Below are 21,407 nucleotides of genomic sequence, written 5' to 3'. Positions count from 1 at the left end.
TCATTTGTGGAGAAAGAGATGAGCTTCACATCTGCCTAAGCCTCTGGCATCTTGATCCTTCCGTCTCTGTTTTATTTTTAAACTAGCTAATGGTCATCAATTTTTTCTAAATCTTTAAAGATATTCACTGAGAATAGCAGGGAAAATTACTTGTTATTTGGTATCTTTCAGCTATGTCTCCACAAGACACCCAGGATTTGATGCTGAAGAATGCAGCGTTAAAAGATGTATTCCCAAAAGCAAACCTAGGAATAGATCAAATATTTCTGAAAGACTGGGAATATACAAGGGCATATGAAAGACAGAGAGGATGTTTCTGTGGACATAAAGAAATGGAAACAGTTACACATAATGCTAACATTACTGGAAAAAGAAAGGAACAACGTGAGTCAAATTGGGAAAAAGACCAACTTCAGTCCTCAACATCTGCTGAAAAGTGTAAGTGTTTAAAAAAAGATTTCCATCCTTTTTTGAAACATACATATTCTCTAAAGGGACACGTGGAAAATCTGGAAGGTAATCTAGTCTCTACTGCAGATACTCATTCAGACAATTCTGAACGTAGGCTTCGACTAAACATACATTCAAGCATGTCTGAACACGTACAATTTAATAATGAGTGGGCAAACTCACAATCTAATCAATTTGAGGGATCCATGAGCAGGGGGTCATTTGTCTTCCCCCAACAGATATTTTCTCTGCATTCCAAGATGTATCATGGTGATGATAATGGAACAGACACAATCCAACCATTATTGTTCAGTACATATTGTGATATGGTTAATACACAACAACTTTCTATGTGTAATAAAATGAGTCATGCCTTAAATAAGAGCTCCAATTCCAATAATTACAAGAATATTTATGGTGGAGTGAGAAGATATTCAGGCAATGAAACTGGGTATACAGTTGAAGGAGATGCAAACCTTATGAAACATCAGGGAGCCGAATCTTCAGACAAGGATTCTAAAAGTAGTAAATGTAGAAATACCTTTGATCAAATGTCAGGTTTTTCTCTAGATAAGAGTACTTGTCCTGAAGAGAGGATTTGTAGTGAATATGGTCAGGTTTCTAATCAGTCTTCAGAACTTATTCAACAGCACACTGTTCAGAATCCACAGAAAGAAAACCAGTGTAAGATATGTGGGAAAGTGTTTAGTAAGTCATGCCATCTAAGTAGACATAACAAAATTCATACAGGAAGGAAACCTTTCAAATGTACAGAATGTAGCAAAGTGTTTAACCTTCGCTCACTTCTTACTAAACATCAGAGAATTCACACTGGAGAGAGACCTTATAAATGTACAGAATGTGGCAAAGCCTTTACTTACAACTCACATCTTACTCAACATCTGCGAATTCATACTGGAGAGAAACCTTATAAATGCATACAATGTAGCAAAACCTTTATGCGTTACTCACATCTCACCTATCATCAGCAAATTCATACTGGAGAGAGGCCTTATAAATGTACAGAATGTAGCAAAGCCTTTACCTGTTACTCACAGCTAACCTATCATCAGCGAATTCATACTGGAGAGAAGCCTTATAAATGTAAAGAATGTAACAAAGCCTTTCATCGTCTCTCACTTCTTACTGGACATCAGCGAATTCATTCTGGGGAGAGACCTTATAAATGTAAAGAATGTGACAAAGCCTTTATTCAGTGCTCAAATCTTACTCGACATCAGCAAATTCATACTGGAGAGAAGCCTTACAAATGTAAAGAATGTAACAAAGCCTTTCATCAGTACTCAGTTCTTACTACACATCAGCGAATTCATTCTGGGGAGAGACCTTATAAATGTAAAGAATGTAGCAAGGCCTTTATTCAGTGCGCACATCTTACTCAGCATCAGCGAATTCATAGTGGAGAGAGACCTTATAAATGTACAGAATGTGGCAAAGCCTTTAGTCATAGTAGTAATCTCACTAAACATCTGAGAACACACACTTAACCCTAGTAATGGAACAAGTGATAGAAGAGGTTTGCCCTAAACATGCATCAAAAAACACAAGAGTTTATATAAGAAACCTATGGAAATAATGTAACAAATATATAGAAAGGTATTTAATCAAAAGTTAAATCAAAATAAATATCAGAGATTGCATCAGTTCAGTTCAGTCGATCAGTCATGTCCGACTCTTTGCGACCCCATGAATCACAGCACGCCAGGCCTCCCTGTCCATCACCAACTCCCGGAATTCACTCAGACTCGTGTGCATCGAGTCGGTGATGCCATCCAGCCATCTCATCCTCTGTCATCCCCTTCTCCTCCTGCGCCCAATCCCTCCCAGCATCAGGGTCATTTCCAATGAGTCAACTCTTCACATGAGGTGGCCAAAGTACTGGAATTTCAGCTTCACCATCAGTCCTTCCAAAGAACACCCAGGACTGATCTCCTTTAGGATGGACTGGTTGGATCTCCTTGCAGTCCAAGGGACTCTCAAGAGTCTTCTCCAGCACCACAGTTCAGAAGCATCAATTCTTCGGCGCTCAGCTTTCTTCACAGTCCAACTCTCACATCCATTCATGACCACTGGAAAAACCATAGCCTTGACTAGACGGACCTTTGTTGGCAAAGTGATATCTCTGCTTTCACTAGAAGGCATTTCATTAACTTTGTTTTCAGAAGTTTCTCTGAAGGAGAAAGACTGTAGTGATTACTCCATAGTTGAAACACATAGAAAATGGATATATTGGCATGAATTGTGAGAGGAAGGTTGATGATTAGAAAGTTACAATTCTTAAAAATGTATGTATGCTTGTTAATAATGACGTGATTTGAGATTATTTGAAGTGAATGTAATTCAGCACTCAAATAATCCATACTATGCTTTGTTTCTAGTGTGTTTGCAAACATAGATTTTTGATGGTTTATTGAAGATTAGCCTTTTTATATTGTGTTGCAACCATTTCTATCTATTCTCCATGAGAAGATGAAGGATACCATGATGTAAAATGGACAATGACCATCTAAATGTTTGTCATTGATGTGAAATATCTGGAGGTTGCCATGATGTAAGTAATCATTTAATCTTTCCATGTTGTAAAATAAGACAGAAGTTGGTTGTATGGTTTCAACAGTAATATCCTTGATTTGTAAGAAGCACACAATGACAGTTCACTGCAATATTAATGTATCTTTATAATATGAACACGTCATTATTATTACTTAACAATGTTGAAATAAAGACAGTGATAACCTAGAAATGTATTAGAAACCCTTCCTGGAAAAGGCTTGGAATTACTGTATACCATGCTTGCTAAGTGCTTCCTAGGCTTTGTATGATAAGCTGTAAAAATAACAAATCTCATGTCATATCAAAAAATGAATATCTTTCTCAGTACTTTTGATCTGTATTTAATCATGGATCATACCGTGGATTGAAAAGGGGTTTTATTTCAACTATATGTAAAATTAATACCTGGTTAATAATAAAAGTGAATGGCTTTTATTGTTTCGGTTGGTTGTAATGAATGAAATGTTAACCCACCACCAACAGTAACCTCCCCCACCTTATTTAAGGTTATAGTGAAGAGATCACAATTAACTATTATAGTAAGACAGAAGCTGGCTGTAAGGTTTCAATAGAAATATCCTTGATATGCCATAGAGATGGCATATGTGGAAATTAGTTTACTCACTAGCTTTAAATTTCTCATAACTTCAGATATATCCCATCATTTCTATGTTGTATCTCCTCTCCCATTTTGTAACTACTTGGACACTGGGATGGTTCTAATAAGAAAGATGATACAGAGTATTGTTGACAGTTTCCCTGAACTGCTCCATGCTGTTGCTGCCTCAGCACCTGTCTGGGGAGCAGGCAGCCTGCGGGTCCCTGAGCTCACACCAGCCATTCCTGTGAGCACCTGCACTAGGTGACCACCTTCCTGAGACCAGCAGTCTCGCTGAACCCCAGGGTCTATTCATAGGTCCCCCTTCAGTCACACTGAGAGAGTCTATTTCTAGGCAGGTTGATAAGTCCGGGGATCCCCAAGGAGAGAGGGGTCTGAAATTCTCAAGGAGGAAGAACAAACTTTTTTTCCCCCCCTCTACATTACTTAGGATTATGTAAGAAATTATCCTGCTTGAGGACAGTCTCTGGAAAAAAACCTGGCTAGTCCTGTTGTGTTAAAATGTATGGGAGTGGGTCTAGTGAGGCCTTTACAACCTCCAGACATTCTTTTGATTCAATGGAATAACTAATTAAAAGTATGTAACTCCTTTGCTAACACTAGCACTCTTTCTGTCCCTTTCTGATGTCTATGTCAGAATCTTTCTCTGTGTCTTTTATATGTTAATACAACTTTATTACACAAAAGCTCTGGACAATCAAGCCTCATCTCTGGCCCCAGATTGAATTCTTTTCCTCAGGAGGCCAAGAATCCAGGCATCTCTTGTGGTTGAGCAGCAGCCTTTCAATACCCTCACAGTGCTCACCAGAATCCTTGTCTTGGTTTCAATGAATTAACCCACACTCAGCCTAGGGAGCCTGAGGCACTTCATTCAGGGTAAATTATAAAAGCTAAACTGCAAGTACTCCTGTTTTTTCTGCCTGATCCTAGCTTAGACCTCTCTCAGAAATTCCTGCCTTAAATTCTCCCCTACAGTGAGGTCTTAGGTATGATGAGTGTGAGTCTTTGATCTCAGGTCTCCTGAATGTTCGTTTGGGGGAAGAAACATCAGAAAAAATGGGATTTGCTGATGACTCCTTTCACGGCCCCACTATTAAATAGTCACATATGTTCTTAATTTCACAGTTACACACTTACTTTGCCTGGTAGTACTTGATCAGTATCTCAGGATCTGATGTTATGTGTTTGTTAGTGTTATATAGGTGATTTGAATAAAGAATTTGGGGAAATCATTTTCCAGGCTCTTTAACATTGTCCCTTGCATTCTCGTCTCAACTGAATACATATTGGATTGGACACTGATGAGTCTCTGACAACACAACTATTCCTTTTTCTGATGAACAGGTCCTGTGGGCTCTAAGCTGGACCTGATCACCTTTCTGGAGCAATTGAATGATCCCAGGAATATAAGGAGAAGGGAAACAACAGCCATATATCCAGGTAGGTACGAATGGATGGAGATGACTCAGAGGAGAGGTCCGGGGAGCAGTGAGGAAGTGACCCTTCATCAGATGGTTTTGGAAGATCATCTTCAGTGGAAATGATCTTGGAAAACCTGGGTTTGTGTCCACTGCTGTCATAGAAATGCATCACCTGCCCTATTCTGTCTCTTAAATCATTCATAAATTCATCTCTGATGTTTACTTTCCTTCATCACAGTGTGAAATAAAAGTTTCCTCTTGTGTTGTGACAATCTGCATTCATTGGTTGCTCTTCCATTTCTTGGGGGTCCAAGAAAACCGCCCATTTTGAATAACTGTATGACAGTCCTTTTAAAGTTTCTTTGTACCTCTAGCCAAAAATGTGTGAGTGAAGTGGCAGACAAACTGCTAAATTTCTAGGAATACTGGGGACAGGTTTGTGTTTTCTGATTTATAACTTCCTATCCACTGGGAACTAGACATAAGACCTTCTCAATAAATTTCAAACTCAAATACTTTTTTCACTGCAGGAAGCAAAACGTTCCGAAAGTGAAAGAATGCACATCTCAGGTTGACTTCAAAGTTTCTCTTTTCCTTATATGATCTCATATTAAATATCTTAAATGTATTTGCCCCAATTCTAAAATGCTAAAATATTTAATATATTCGATTACCTCATAGAATTTTAAAATAAACTGGAATAAATGCTTAGCACATTTTCCACCATATTGTTAATAGCTGATTCAAGCTATAACAATTTCTAGATTATGTAAAGAAATCAGTTTAAAAAGTTCTATTTGGAATATAGCTGTTTTACAATTTTGTACTACTGTACCGCAAAGAGAATCCATTATACCTATCAGTCAGTTCAGTTCAGTCACTCAGTCGTGTCCAACTCTGGGACCCCATGGACTACAGGACGCCAGGCTTCCCTGTCCATCACCAACTCCCAGACCCTGCTCAAAGTCATGTCCATCAGTGATGCCATCCAACCATCTCATCCTCTGTCGTCCCCTTCTCCTCCTGCCCTCAGTCTTACCCAGCATCAGGATGTTTTCCAGTGCATCAGTTCTTCGCATCAGATGGTCAAAGTATTGGAGCTTCAACTTCAGCATCAGTCCTTCCAACGAATATTCAGGATTGATTTTCTTCTAAAGAAATGGAGTGCTGTGATCTCCTTGCAGTCTAAGAGACTCTCAAGAGTCTTCTCCAACACCACAGTTCAAAAGCATCAATTCTTCGACCCTCAGCCTTTATGGTTCAACTCTCACATCCATACATAACTACTGGAATAACTATAGCTTTGACTAGACAGACAATTGTCTGCAAAGTAATGTCTCTGTTTTTTATTATGCTGTCTACATTGCTCATAGCTTTCCTTCCAAGGAGCAAGCGTTTTCTACTTTCATGGTTGAAGTCAACATCTGCAGTGATTTTGGAGCCCAAGAAAATCAAGTCTGTCATTGTTTTGATTGTTTTCCCATCTATTTGCCATGAAATGATGGGACTGGATGCCATGATCTTAGTTTTATAAATGCTGAGTTTGAAGCCAACATTTTCACTCCTCTCTTTCAGTTTCAACAAAAGACTCTTCAGTTCCTCTTTGTTTTTTGCCAGTAGGGTCATGTCATCCATATATCTGAAGTTATTGATAATTCTCCCTGCAGTCTTGATTCCAGTTTGTGCTTCTTCAAGCCCGACATTTCACATGATGCATAGTGAAAGTGAAAGTCACTCAGTTCTGACCAACTCTTTGTGATCCTATGGACTATATAATCCTTGGAATTCTTTAGGCCAGAATACTGGTGTATTCTGGTGTGGGTAGCCCTTCCCTTCTGCAGGGGATCTTCCTAACCCAGGGACCAAACCGAGGTCTCCTGCATGTTTTATTCTGCATATAAGTCAAGTAAACAGAGTGACAGTAGGCAGTCCTGACATATTCCTTTCCCCATTTGGAACTAGTCTGTTATTCCATCTCCAGTACTGTTTCTTCTTGATCTGCATTCAGATTTCTAAGGAGGTGGGTAAGGTGTTCTGGTATTTCCATCTCGTTAAGAATTTTCCACACTTTGTTATGATCCACACCGTCAAAGGCTGTGGCATAGTCAATAAAGCATAAGTAGATGTTTTTCTGGAACTCTCTTGCTTTTTCTATGATTCAAAGGATGTTTGCAACTTAATCTCTGGTTCCTCTGCCTTTTCTAAATCCAGCTTGAACATCTGGAAGTTCTCGGTTCACATACTGTTGAATCCATGCTTGGAGAATTTTGAACCTTACTTCGGTAGCATGTGAAATGAGTGCAATTGTGTGATAGTTTCATCATTCTTTGGCATTGCCTTTCTTTGGGATTGGAATGAATATGGACTTTTTCCAGTCCTGTGGCTACAGCTGAGTTTTCCAAATTAGCTGACATATTGAGTGCAGCACTTGAGCAACATCATCTTTTAGGACTTGAAACAGCTCAACTGGAATTCTATCACCTCCACTAGCTTTATTCATTCCCATGGCCCACTTGACTTCAGGCTGCAGGATGTCTGTCTCTAGGTGACTCATCACACTATCCTGGTTATGTTAGTCATTAAGATCTTTTTTGTATATCTCTTCTGTGTATTCTTCCCCATTTTTCTTAATATTTTCCACTTCTGTTAGGTCCACACCATTTCTGTCCTTTATTGTGCCCATATTTGTATAAAAGTTCCCTTCCTTGGTTTATCAATTTTCTTGAAGAGATATCCAGTCTTCTGCATTCTATTCAATTCCTTCCCACTTTGGTCTCCACAGAGCTATGAGTAGATTTCCCTGTGTTTCAACCATATTTTTAAAATGCTCTCATTTAATTTCTTAAGAACTTAACTTTATGAAGTTTATTTTCACTTCCTCAGACACTGTCTTATGTGTCCTCAGTTTCTGATTAGTTTTCTGTCACTATCATTTATGATTTTTAGATTTAAACATCTACTAGAACATTCTCAGAAAAATGTGTGAAAAGAAGTGGATTAAAGAATTATCAGGCACCTAGGATTTGTGAAAATGTCTGGTATCTCCACTTAAGATGACTACAAGCAAGAGGTCATCATTTGATTGCCTATCTCCTCTTCATTTAGTGGTTCTTACAGGGTTTGATGTTGCTTCTCTCTATATAACCTATTTCTTTGCCATCTCATTTTATCCAGTTTTCTGTCCGTGATCTCTATTTTGAAGGCTACAGGAATCTAGTCAGTCTTCCTTCTGGTGTCTGCAACTTGGTGGGTGAGGTTGGTCCAGAGGTGTGCCCTTATCCCCTTGATCAGGGCTTTGATTGTGTTACTATGACCAGTGCCTGCCCTGAATATTGAGGGGAACTTCCCCATTGCTCTGTGGTTTTCACTGCCCTCTCTGTGGTGATGTCTGCTCCCTGGTTGGTGGAATAGAGCCCTGGATGTTTCTTAGCTGTGTTTTTGATCTGCGCTGGGAGGCAGGTGGGATTGGGGCACACCCACTGGGAGAGAAGCCACTGAGTATTGCTCCTCTCAGAATGTTCACCTCGAGGTGTACTCTGTGTGCCAACTTTCATTCTCCAGCAAGCTCTTGTGTGATCCTATTACTGGCACTGCTCTTGGCCCCAGCTTAAGCATGGGTCACCCTGCTTATTTAACTCATATGCAGAGTACATCATAAGAAATGCTGGATTGTATGAAGCACAAGCTGGAATCAAGATTGCTGTGAGAAATACCAATAATCTCAGACATACAGATGTCAGCGAAGAAGAGCTAAAAAGCCTCTTGATGAAACTGAAAGAGGAGAGTGAAGAAGTTGGCTTAAATCTCAACATTCAGAAAATTAAGATCATGGCATCTGGTCCCTAAACTTCATGGCAAATAGATGGGAAACAATGGAAACAGTGACAGACTTTATTTTTTCGGGTTCCAAACTCACTGCAGATGGTGACTGCAGCCATGTAATTAAAGACGTTTATTCCTTGGAAGAAAAGTTATGACCAATGTAGAGAGCATATCAAAAAGCAGAAAGATTACTTTGCCAACAAAGGTCCATGTAGTCAAAGGTATGGTTTGTCCAGTAGTCATGTCTGGATGTGAGAGTTGGACTATAAAGAAAGTTGAACACTGAAGAATTGATGCTTTTTAACTGGTGTTGGAGGAGACTCTGAGAGTCCCTTGGATTGTAAGGAGATCCAACCAATCCATTCTAAAGGATATCATTCCTGGGTGTTCACTGTAAGGACTGATGCCGAAGTTGAAACTCCAATACTTTGACCACCTGATTCAAAGAAGTGACATTGGAAAAGACCCTGATACTGGGAAAGGTTGAAGACAGGAGCAGAAGGGGACAACAGAGGATGAAATAGTTGGATGGCATCACTGACTCAATGGACATGAGTTTGAGTAAACTCCGGGAATAGGTGATGAACAGGGAGGCCTGGCATGCTGCAGTCCATTGGGTCCCAAAGAGTCAGAGACGACTGAGCGACTGGACTGAACTGAACTGAATCATTCAGGTGATCCGTTGGGAGGAAACCTCAGTAATTGTAACCGGAGACCTGCTTAAAACAGGGCAGCTGGCTTTTGTCTTAGGAAGTGAGTCCAGGAAGAAAGAGGGCGACCAGAACCCACACTGTCGTTTATAACATAACCACAGAAATGGCATACCGTTACTCCTGCCAGAATCTGTTGATACAGAGATTCAGTTCAGTTAAGTTCAGTCGCTGAGTTGTGTCCGACTTTTTGCGACCCCATGAACAGCAGCACGCCAGGCCTCCCTGGCCATCACCAACTCCCGGAGTCCACCCAAACCCATGTCCATCAAGTCGGTGAGGCCATTCAACCATCGCATCCTCCGTCATCCCCTTCTCCTGCCCTGAATCTTTCCCAGCATCAGAGTCTTTTCCAATGAGTCAGCTCTTCACATCAGGTGGCCAAAGTATTGGAGTTTCAGCTTCACCATCAGTCCTTCCAATGAACCCCCAGGACTGATCTCCTTTAGGATGGACTGGTTGGATCTTCTTGCAGTCCAAGGGACTCTCAAGTCTTCTCCAACACCACAGTTGAAAGGCATTAATTCTTCAGCACTCAGCTTTCTTTATAGTCCAACTCTCACATCCATACACCTCTGTTAATTGTTGTTGCTGCTGCTGCTGAAGTGACTGTTGTAGCCACACGTTCTGGGAAACAAACTGACTCAGAAGGACAATACAGATAGTGAAGTGCAGTTTATTACACCAGCGGGCCCAGGTCAGAGTCTCCTCTTAGCCAAGGACCCTGACCAGCATTTGTGAAAATCTTTTATACCCCATGTGCACGTATCTGAACCTACCACCCCAAATTCTTTGAGACTTACATAAACCAAGGCAAATACAGTCACAATAACCCCATCATTCAGGTGCTATGTGCTCAAACAGTCAAACAATTAGTAATCAATAAGCTCTAGGTTACACTCTGATAGACACAGAAAATTGATGGACTGTCTGTAGGAAGGGGTGATTAGTGTATGTTTTGTCTTAGGCCATGTGTAACCTAGATATGATCTTCAAGGTTCCCCTGTTTGGAGGGGGGTCTTATCCTTCTGTTGTTGTTTTCACAGGCACTAAACACAGAGTTTAGAGTCCATTGGAAAGGTGGCCGAGCATGATCAGCATGAACAGGCCTACGATGGAGTCCAGGCCCTATGAATTCCTTCTAATTGATTACATTCTACTTTTCGTCATTGTGGAGACACCCATCTTCACACACTCACACAAAGGGCTTTTCCATTTTCCCTGTTTTCCAACTTGCTGAAAACATCTCTGCTTCCCATAGAGTCAGCTCTCAAAATTCTCTTTTGCCTTAAGTTGTGTGAAACACTAACTTAGAACAGGCAGGAAGCAGCTCTGCTCCAGAGGAAACCAAAGAGATTTAAAGGCATTAACAGGCAGAGAAAGGAAGCACAGCTGGACAGAAAGACAAACAGACCCAAAACTGACAGGGGCTGGGGTGAGGGGAGGCAAGACTCTGCCCCCACCGGCCCTGCCCCTACCTACCTGCCCTTCCGGCCTCGTCCAACCCTCTCGATGGCCGCTGTGTACCGCACTCACCTTCCTTTGTAACGGATCTTCTGCCCGCGCGGGCGCAGTATCCTGCAGACCTGGAATTGAGTTTAAATGAGCGACAGAGAGTTCTGGTCAGTTTGTTTGTTTAAAACCCGGATTTCGTAGTCCGAAGCCTGTTGTCCTTCACACGTGGGTTTCGAGGGGCTCTGTGGACGTTCAAACTACCGTCCCCGTTTCGCGTCTCCAGTGTGTCCTCGCATCGCCGTGAGAAGTTCTGAAGTCCTTTAGCTTAGCTGCGGGGTCCCTGGGGCCCACGTCTGCTTCCTGTTAATATTGATCTTGAGTCCATGTCCTTCTCTGGCAGTTCTGCTTTCTAACTTACAGAGATCGCTGTTTAAAGTCCTGCATTGCCCAACCCCTAGGTCCCTGATCCAGGAAGATGTGAAGGAGGCTCTATTCTGTGAGGAGTTTGGTCAGGGTCTCGCCTATGTTTTAAATGGGAGGGTCAGCCTAGAACGTGTGGTTTTGACAGGAAGGGCCGCGAGTTCTGAAGAAACAATAAAACTAAAAACACCTCGTTCAATTCTGTGTTCCAGAATCCCTGCTGTGTCAGTGGCCGTAGAGCATTGTGTTTTGTGCCTGTTGAGATCCTCCCTCTGTGTGGGTCAGGGACCTCGGTGTGTTTTTCTAAGTTTTTAACTGCCTATTTTCAACACTTCCCAAGCCTAATCTTACCTGAGAAGGAAGCCCAGAGAAAGGAAAGCAAGGAGTCAGAAATTACTCCTTCAGAGGTAAGAGGCATAGTCCTTTTGTTTGCCGTTCTGTCTCTTTCCTGAAATGCTCTTTTTTCGGACTTGATAAGCTCCTTAACTTCTGAACGTGTTTGTCTAAACTTACCCATAGGCATCATCCGAAGGGACCCATTGCTCTCCTGGCATATCGGTGTGACAGAAAACAGAGTATTGCCAGCCAAAGAAGCTCACTCAAGCTCTTAAGTCCCGAGTTTTTATTGGGGTTTAGCTACATAGGCGTGGTTGATAACATCTCCAGCATTCTCTACTCCTTAGAGGTTGGGCTAATAAGCCCACCTGGCTCAAAGCCCCAAACCTCTAGTCACTTCATTGGTCTTTGTGAAATGGCCAGCCTCACAACCTGAGTCATTCCCTTATGAAACTAGGGACCAACATAAGTCATCTTGTTAGCATAAATTATCAGGGCATACAGAGAGTAATAAAGCCACTGCAGTCACTAAGGAAATTCCAAGAGTGAAAAGAATTCCAAGATTAAAAACTAACTTCCAGAACCTGTCAACCAAAGCCTGCTAAATTCTCCTTTTCTCCTTAAATTTTAATATTTATTTAGTTTTGGCTATATTGGGATTTTGCTGATGCACTTGGGCTTTCTCTGTTGTGATTAGGAGGAGCTACTATCTTGTGGAGCTCTGTCCCTAAGGCATGTGTTCAGTTGTTGTATTAATAACTGGCAGGCTCCGGAGCAGGTGGGCTTCAGTAGTTGTGGCACACTAGCTTAGTTGCTCCCAGGCTTGTGGGATCTTCCCTGACCAGGGATGGAACCTGTGTCCCCTGCACTGACAAGCAGATTTCTACCCACTGGACCATCAGGCATGTCCCTAAATTCTTTAATACCCAATAGTGAAGCCTAAATATTTCCTTTATGCCCTGTGATACTTTTTCCCCTCTGATTTTTGATGCTGCTTTGGAATACCTCACCTGTTGCATGATTACAAAATATTATGTTGTGTTTCATCCTACTCTTTTATTGTTCAATATAATGTCCAGGTCTCTCTTTAGGTGAGCTTCTTTGGCTACCTTGTAGCTATTGTGCTTCATTTAGTTTAAAATTTCAACTAGTCTATACAGTGATAGCTTCATCTGTAATTTGGCAGGTTCCCTCTATTTAGGCTTTTTTGTTTTTTATATTCAAAATTATGTTAGCTCTCTTAGATACAGCTGAGACTTACATTTGAAATATCCATGTTTGTTTTGAGTTTGAATTGTTTTGAATTTGTAGTGACTGAAGTCTTTATGTCACTACATCTTCCAAGTAAAACTTGTGACTTTCAGAGTTTATCTCAGAAACTCAAAAAGTTTTCAAATAAATTCTCAGAGATCCTAGAATGTTCTCCATCATATTTTTAATTGTTGTTTCTCACTGTTAAGATTTTTATATTATACGAAGACATCTTTTTTAAAAGTTCTTATTGGAATATAACTGTTTTACAGTGTTGTCCTGCTGTACATCAAAGAGAATCAGTCGTGTATATATATATTGACTCACTTTTAGATTTCCTTGCAGTTAGGCCTTTACACAGCATTGGTAGACTTCCCTAGGTCCTCACCATATTTTTAAAGTCCCAATTCTTAAGTACTGCTGCATTATTAAAGTTATCTTGTTTGTTATCAGCTTCCCCTGCCTTTATCCTATATGTCTGATTAGTTTTATCCCAGTATCATTTATAATTTTTATATTCAAATAGCCAAATAGTATATGCTCAAATAAAAACAGTGGTGGGGAGAAGTTGATTAAAGAACTATTAGGCACCTACTGTTTGTCAAAATGTTTGTTTCCAGCACAAGCTGGATTCTAAATTGCCAGGAGAAATATCAATAAGCTTAGATATGCAGATGGCACCGCCATTATGGCAGAAAGTGAAGAGGAACTAAAGAGCCTGTTAATGAAGGTGAAAGAGGAGAGTGGAAAAGCTGACTGAAAACTCACCATTTATAAAAGTAAGATCATGGCCTCTGATCCCATCTTTTCATGGCAAATAGATGGCAAAACAATGAAATCAGTGGGAGAGTTTCTTTTCCACAGCTGCAGAATCACTAAAAGTGGTGACTGCAGTCATGAAATTGAAAGATACTAGCTCCTTGGAAGAAAAACTTTGTTAAACCTAGACAGTGTATTAAAAAGCAGAAACATTACTAAAAAAGGTCCATATAGTTACTTCAATTCAGTTCAGTCGCTCAGTCATGTCCGACTCTTTGCGACCCCATGAATCGCAGCACGCCAGGCCTCCCTGTCCATCACCAACTCCCGGAGTTCACTCAGATCATGTCCATCGAGTCCGTGATGCCATCCAGCCATCTCATCCTCTGTCGTCCCCTTCTCCTCCTGCCCCCAATCCCTCCCAGCATCAAAGACTTTTCCAGTGAGTCAACTCTTTGCATGACGTGGTCAAAGTACTGGAGTTTCAGCTTTAACATCATTCCTTCCAAAGAAATCCCAGGGCTGATCTCCTTCAGAATGGACTGGTTGGATCTCCTTGCAGTCCAAGGGACTCGCAAGAGTCTTCTCTAACACCACAGTTCAGAAGCAGCAATTCTTCGGTGCTCAGCCTTCTTCACAGTCCAACTCTCACATCCGTACATGACTACTGGAAAAAACCATAGCCTTGACTAGACGGACCTTAGTCAGCAAAGTAATGTCTCTGTTTTGAATATGCTATCTAGGTTGACCATAAATTTTCTTCCAAGGAGTAAGCGTCTTTTAATTTCATGGCTGCAATCACCATCTGCAGTGATTTTGGAGCCCCCAAAAATAAACTCTGACACTGTTTCCACTGTTTCCCCATCTATTTCCCATGTATATTTCAGTGGTCATGTATGGATGTAAGAGTTGAACCATAAAGAAAGCAGAGCACCAAAGAATTGATGCTTTTAAATTGTGTCGTTGGAGAAGACTCTTGAGAGTCCCTTGGATAGCAAGGAGATGCAACAAGTCAATGCAAAAGGACATCGGTCCTGAATATTCATTGGAAGGACTGATGCTGAAGCTGAAGCTCTTATACTTTGGCCACCTGATGCAAAGAACTGACTCATTGGAAAAATCCCTAATGCTGGGAGAGACTGAAGGCAGTAGGAGAAGGAGACGACAGAGGATGAGATGATTTGATGGCATCACCGACTCAATGAACATGAGTTTGAGCAAGGTCCGGGAGTTGGTGATGGACAGGGAACCCTGGCATGCTGCAGTCCACAGAGTTGCAAACAGTTGGGCATGACTGAGCAACTAAACTGAAATGAAGGGGAAAATAAATCATTATACTGACTAATATCTCCTCTTTATTTATTGGTTCCTATAGGCTTTAATCTTGTTCCTTCCTCTACAGCATATTTTCTGTATGATCATTTTGCACAATTTTCTGTGTTTGTGTTCTGTGTTATTAAAGCTGCAGAATCCTAGTTTTTTCCTTCTGGTGTCTGTCCCCTGGAGTGTGAGGTTGGTGCCCAAGCTTGTGTCCTTATCCCCTTGATAGGGGGTGTGATTGCTGTTATTGAACCCGAGCCTGCCCTGAATATTGAGGGGAGTTTCCCACTGCTCTCTGGTTGTCACTGCCCTGTCAGGAGTGAAGTCTGCTCCCTGGTTGGTGGAATAGAGTCCCCAGATCTGTTTCTTCACTTTATTTCTGATCTGTGGTGGAGGCGGGTGGGATTGGAGCACACCCACTGGGAGAGAAGCCACTGAGTATTGCTCCTCTGGGGATGTTCACCTCTGGGTGTGCTCTGTGTATCACCTTTTGCACATTGTGTGAGTCTTGTGTGACCCTGTGTTGGCACTGCTCCTGGCCCCACCTTAACCATGGCTTTCCCGGTACATGGCCCTGGGGTCTCTCACATGTTGTTTTCACCAGGTCACCAGGATAGACCCACTGAAATCAGGGGCCAGGATCGCACTCATCATGGAGCTGGACCTGCTATGGTGCTGTAGGTGTAGCTCAGGCTCTGGCCTGGCCCAGTCCCCTCATGTACGAGCCCACAAAGTCTACAGCTGCTAAAGCTACACCTGCTGTGACTGGGTGAGAAGGCTGGGGTCCTGCTTTTCCATTCAGATGCTCTTCAGGGGCTGAGGATACAAAGCCGGTTGTGGGTATAAAAGCATTGTTTGTGCAGCTGTGAGGAGAGATTTCAGCTTTTCTTCCTTAACCCTGGGGCTACTTGTGCTTTCAGCTCCATCTGTGCATGTGGCCCACCCACAGGTGTCTGCTCCAGAGGCTTCCCCGGAGCACAGGAGTCTGCTGATGGTGGAGGAGGTGCATTGGGGGAGGCTGTGGCTGGGGCTCCATAGAGCCCACCCGGGTGGTGGCCCTTCCTCGATGCTGGCAGGGCAGGGGCCAGCACAGAGGGAGAGGGTCTGCAGTGGGGTGGTTCTTTGGTCATCAGTCAGCAATGGCATTATGCTGTATGGTGGTTCAGGCTTCCACCACAACACCCCCATTTATAGAGCTCCTCACTCCCTGACTTTCCTGCAGGATGTCTGCTCACAACCCACAGCAGTCCTCTGCCTTGGTCTGCTCTCCAGACCCCACATTTCAGCACCCAGCCCTTGTCTGCAGTGGTGGACACCCTCTCAAACTGGGTGGGTAGGGCTCGGGTCAGTACCCTGTGTACGCATCTCCCTCTGTCCTGCTGCCACAGACTGTTGACGTGTTCTCATCCCACAGAGAATAAGGCTCCCCTTCTGTCCCTACTGGGCTCCCCTAGTGAGGGCCTTCCCTAAATTTGGAGACCTGACTTCTCTTCAGATCCCCTCAAGGTTGCAGGTACCAATCAACTTCTTTTCCTGTTCATTTTCCTTCTTCTTTCTCTTCTCCTATCTGCCAAAGCAGGAATCTCTGTTGACCCTTTCATTGTCCAAGTCCCTCTGCTTGTGTTCATCTGCGGCTCTGTGAAAATTCTTCCATTTCTGATGTATTCTGGTTGTGTTTGTGGAGAGAGATGAACTCCCATCTCTGCCTGATCCTCTGGCATCTTGATCCTTCTGTCTCTATTTTATTTTTAAACAAGCAAAGGATTCATCACTTTTCTTTAAATCTTTAAGGATATTCACTGAGAATAGTAGGTAAAGTAACTTGTTATTTGGTATCTTTCAGCTCTGTCTCCTCAAAATACCCAGGATTTGAAGCTAAAGAATCCAGGGTTAGAAAATGTGTTCCCAAAAGCAAACCTAGGAAAATATGAAAGATTTCACCTCAGAAACTTACATTTAATGAATGACTGGGAACATACGAGGGCATATGAAAGACAGAGAGGAAGTTTATATGGACATAAAGAAATGAGACAGTTACACATAAGGCACACATTACTGCAAGAAGAAATGAGCAATGCAAGTCAAACTGGGGAGAACACCAACTTCAGTCTTCAACATCTGATGAAAACTGTAAGTTTTTAAGAAAAGATTTCCATCATTTTTTGAAACATATGTGTTCTCTGAAAGGAAACGTGAAAAGCTCAGAAGGTAATCTAGTTTCTACTATGAATACTCATTCAAAAAATATTCAATATAGCCTTAGATTAAACAAAGATTCAAGCATGTTGGAACACCGGAAATTTAAAAATGAGGGGGAAAACTCAGAACATAGACAATTTGAGGGATCTGTGAGCAGGGGGTCATTATTCTTCCACAAACAGATATTTTCTCCCCATGCCAAAAGGTATAATGTTGATGATAATGGAAGAGATGTAATCCAACCATCATTGTTCAATATATCCCATTATATGGTTAATATGGAAGAACTTTCCATGTGTAATAAAATGAGTCAACCCTTTTTTAAGAGCTTCAGCCCCAATAATTGCAAGAGTATTTATAATGGAGTGAGAGGGTATTCAGGCAATAAAACTGGGTATAAGGTTGAAGGACACTGAAAACTTATGAAACATCAGGGACCTGAATCTTCAAACAAGGATTCTGAAAGTAATAAATATACAAATATCTTTTATCAGATATTAGGTCTTTCTCTATATAACAGTACTCATACTGGAGAGAAGACTTACAATTGTAGTGGATATGGTAAAATTTCTAATCAGTCTTCAGAACTTGTTCAACAGCAGACTATTCAGAATTCACAGAAAGAAAACAACTGTAAGATATGTCAAAAATTTTTAGTAAATCATCTGATCTGAGACATAGGAAAATTCATACAGGAAGGAAACCTTTCAAGTGTACAGAATGTAGCAAAGCATTTATCCATCGCTCCCATCTTACTCAACATCAGCGACTTCATACTGGAGAGAAACTTATAAATGTACAGAATGTGGCAAAGCCTTTAATCACAACTCAATACTTTCTCAACATCAGTGAATGCATACTGCAGAGAAACCTTATAAATGTACAGAATATTGCAAAGCCTTTATCTGTCGCTCCCATCTTACCCAACGTTAGCAAATTCATACTGGGAAGTTCAGTTCAGTTGCTCAGTCATGTCCAACTCTGTGACCCCATGAATTGCAGCACACCAGGCCTCCCTGTCCATCACCAACTCCTGGAGTTCACTCAAACTCACGTCAAGTCAGTGATGCCATCCATCCATCTTATCCTCTGTCATCTGCTGGGAGCCAGCACGGGAGATCCCACCCATGACCAAGGTCATGAGGAAGAGGCCTGACAGGCAAAGGCAAGTCAGGACTCGAGGGACCCCCTGGACCTGCTCGAGCATCTACCCCAAAACCAGAATCTGTCTGTCTTACTATTTTATGACTTTCACCAGCCCTTCTGACATTAACAGGGTGCTATCCCCGACCACCTTTCTCTGGAAAAGGTTAACTTCTCAAAGCTCTAGTTAATAAGTCTCCTGGGCATAATTGGAGTGTTTCGATTCAAACCCCTCAGTTGGCCTTCTCACTTGCCAGACAGGTTTATCCGGACTCTTACAACTACACATATGATTGTTTACAGCCTCCCAACCGCAAGAGGCACAAGAAGCTTAAAACATTCTAGGAATGTAGAGCCTTTCAAGGAGTTAAAAATCATTAGAATAGAACTGGTTAAGGGTTTCATTGTTGAGCCAATGCTTGCTGCCAAGTTTTCATATCTTTCATTGTGTACCTGGGAGTGCATTAATTAATATAGTTGAAATATAAGTAGTGGCCTTGATAGTAACAACATTAAACTTTGAGTTAAATAAATTCTTTCCTTGTTATAGCCCACTACACCTTTGCCCTATAGGAATGTAACTTTATTTAGTGCTTTCTGAGAGTGGCGCCAGACTTTAGAAAGAACAACACTTTTAGGGAAAATAAGTTTTCTGGTTGATGGACCCTTATCTGAAAAGGGTCATAAAATGCTAATAGGCCTCCTGGCCAGAAGATGATGTAAATCACCTAAAACCTGTGTATACAGATAGGCATACAGAAAGAACGCCTGGTCTCGATAAGGGTCAGGGCTGCTGACCCTGCATGACTGTATTTTCCATTATTCTCTATGTACCACTGAGGGTATATAAGTTCCCTTTGAAAATAAAGTTGCGGGTCTTGCACTGATGCTTGGCCTCCCCACGTCGTACTTTCTTTCTCTCCTTATCTCTTTTTCAGGCTAATTCCCTGGAGTGCAGGGGCCCTCTGAGTTCACTTTCCTGCCTGGGCTTCTAAGACCCACTTGAGAAGGCCCCTTCTGCTATTCAAGAGGGCGCCTGCAGCCTACGTGAACAGTGCAAGTCTCTTGTCTGAGGCTTTATTGGCTTTCTGCGTAAACCAAAGAATATCAGCCTCTTTCTCTCCTCTATTTTCTCTACTGCACTATTCTTTCTTTATCTCTCTCTATATCTATATATCTCACTTTCACCATGCCATCCACACTTCGGATACCCTGGATCCAACCGGGGCTGGACTCCGGTAGTCATCCCCTTCTCCTCCTGCCCCCAATCCCTCCCAGCATCAAAGTCTTTTCCAATGAGTAAGCTCTTCACATGAGGTGGCCAAAGTATTAGAGTTTCAGCTTTAGCATCATTCCTTCCAAAGGACACCCAGGACTGATCTCCTTTAGGATGGACTGGTTGGACCTCCTTGCAGTCCAAGGGACTCTCAAGAGTCTTCTCTAACACCACAGTTCAAAAGCATCAATTCTTCAGTGCTCAGCTTTCTTCACAGTCCAACTCTCACATCCATACATGACCACTGGAAAAACCATAGCCTTGACGAGATGGACCTTTGTTGCCAAAGTAATGTCTCGGAGACCTTATAAATGTACAGAATGTGGCAAAGCCTTTCATCAGAACTCAAGTCTTACTCAACGTCAGTGAATGCATACTGGAGAGAAACTTTATAAGTGTAAAGAATGTGACAAAGCCTTCATGCATTGCTCACATCTTACTTGACATCAGCGAATTCACACCGGGGAGAGAACTTATTATTGTACAGAATGTGGTCAAACCTTTATTCGGAGTTCAACTTTAGCTGCACATCATCGAATCCATACTGGGGAGATACCATACAAATGTAAAGAATGTGGGAAAATCTTTATTACAAGTTCAAATCTTACTCAACATCGCTGAATTCATATGTTATAAATTCAGGCATTATAAATGTACTGAATGTGGCAAGGCCTTTATTAACAGCTCTTGTCTTACTAAACATCAGCGAATCCATACTGGGGAGAGACTGTATAAATGCACCGAATGTGGCAAAGCCTTTAATCGGAACTCAATTCTTACTACACATTTGCAAGTTCATGCTGGAGAGAAACCTTATAAATGTGCAGAATATGGCAAAGCCTTTAGTCATAGTGGTCATCTCACTAAACATCTCAGAACACACGCTGGAGAGTGATGGAACAAGTGATGGAAGACGTTTACCCTAAACATACATCAGGAAACAAAAGTTTATACAAGAAACCTATGGAAATGTTGTAACAAATATGTCGAAAAGTATTTAATCAAAAATCAAATTGAAATAAATTATAGAGATTTCATACTAGAAAGTATTTCATCTATCCTCTTTTCTAAATTTTCTCTAGAAGGAGAATTACTGTAGAGAGTAATCCATAGTTTAAAAACATAGAAAATGGATATATTAGCCAGGATCGTGAGATGAAGGTTGATGGTTAGAAAGCTACGCTTATTAGCAATGTATCTTTGTTTACAATGACTTGATTTGAGATTAGTTGAAAAGCAAAATGAATGTAATTCAATGCTGAAATATCCATACTATGCTGTTTCTACTGTGAATGAAAACAAATTTTTGAAGGTTTATGTTTTGAAGATTAGCCTTTTTATGTTGTGTTGCAACCATTTCTATCTATTCTCCATTAGAAGATGGAGAATACAGTAACGTAAAATGTACAATGAGCATCTAAGTGGAGGTGTTTGTCATTGACATGAAATATGCCAGGGTCCAGCCCCAGTGGATCCAGGGTAATTCAAAGCGGGGATGGAGGTGGCATCCTAGGAAAAAGCTATTTAATTAGAAGTATAAAGAGAGATTAGAAAAGAATAGTGTAGTAGGAAAATTAGTGGAGAAAAAGAGGCTGAATAACTTGGTTTACATGGGGTACCAATAAAATCTCAAGACAAGAGATTTGCAACAC

At 41.5% G+C, this 21,407-nt stretch overlaps 1 pseudogene; it reads left to right on the top strand.

Moving 5' to 3' along the window:
* The window catches only part of LOC128064066 (zinc finger protein 501-like), a 28,282-nt pseudogene extending 7,632 nt beyond the window's left edge, over positions 1–20,650 (top strand).
* Positions 20,651–21,407: the final 757 nt, after the last annotated feature.

This window comes from Budorcas taxicolor, chromosome 18, assembly GCF_023091745.1.
Source record: "Budorcas taxicolor isolate Tak-1 chromosome 18, Takin1.1, whole genome shotgun sequence".
NCBI classification, from domain to species: Eukaryota; Metazoa; Chordata; class Mammalia; order Artiodactyla; family Bovidae; genus Budorcas; species Budorcas taxicolor.
The sequence above is the reverse complement of the archived record's forward strand: the minus strand, read 5'-3'. Positions and strand labels throughout refer to the sequence as shown.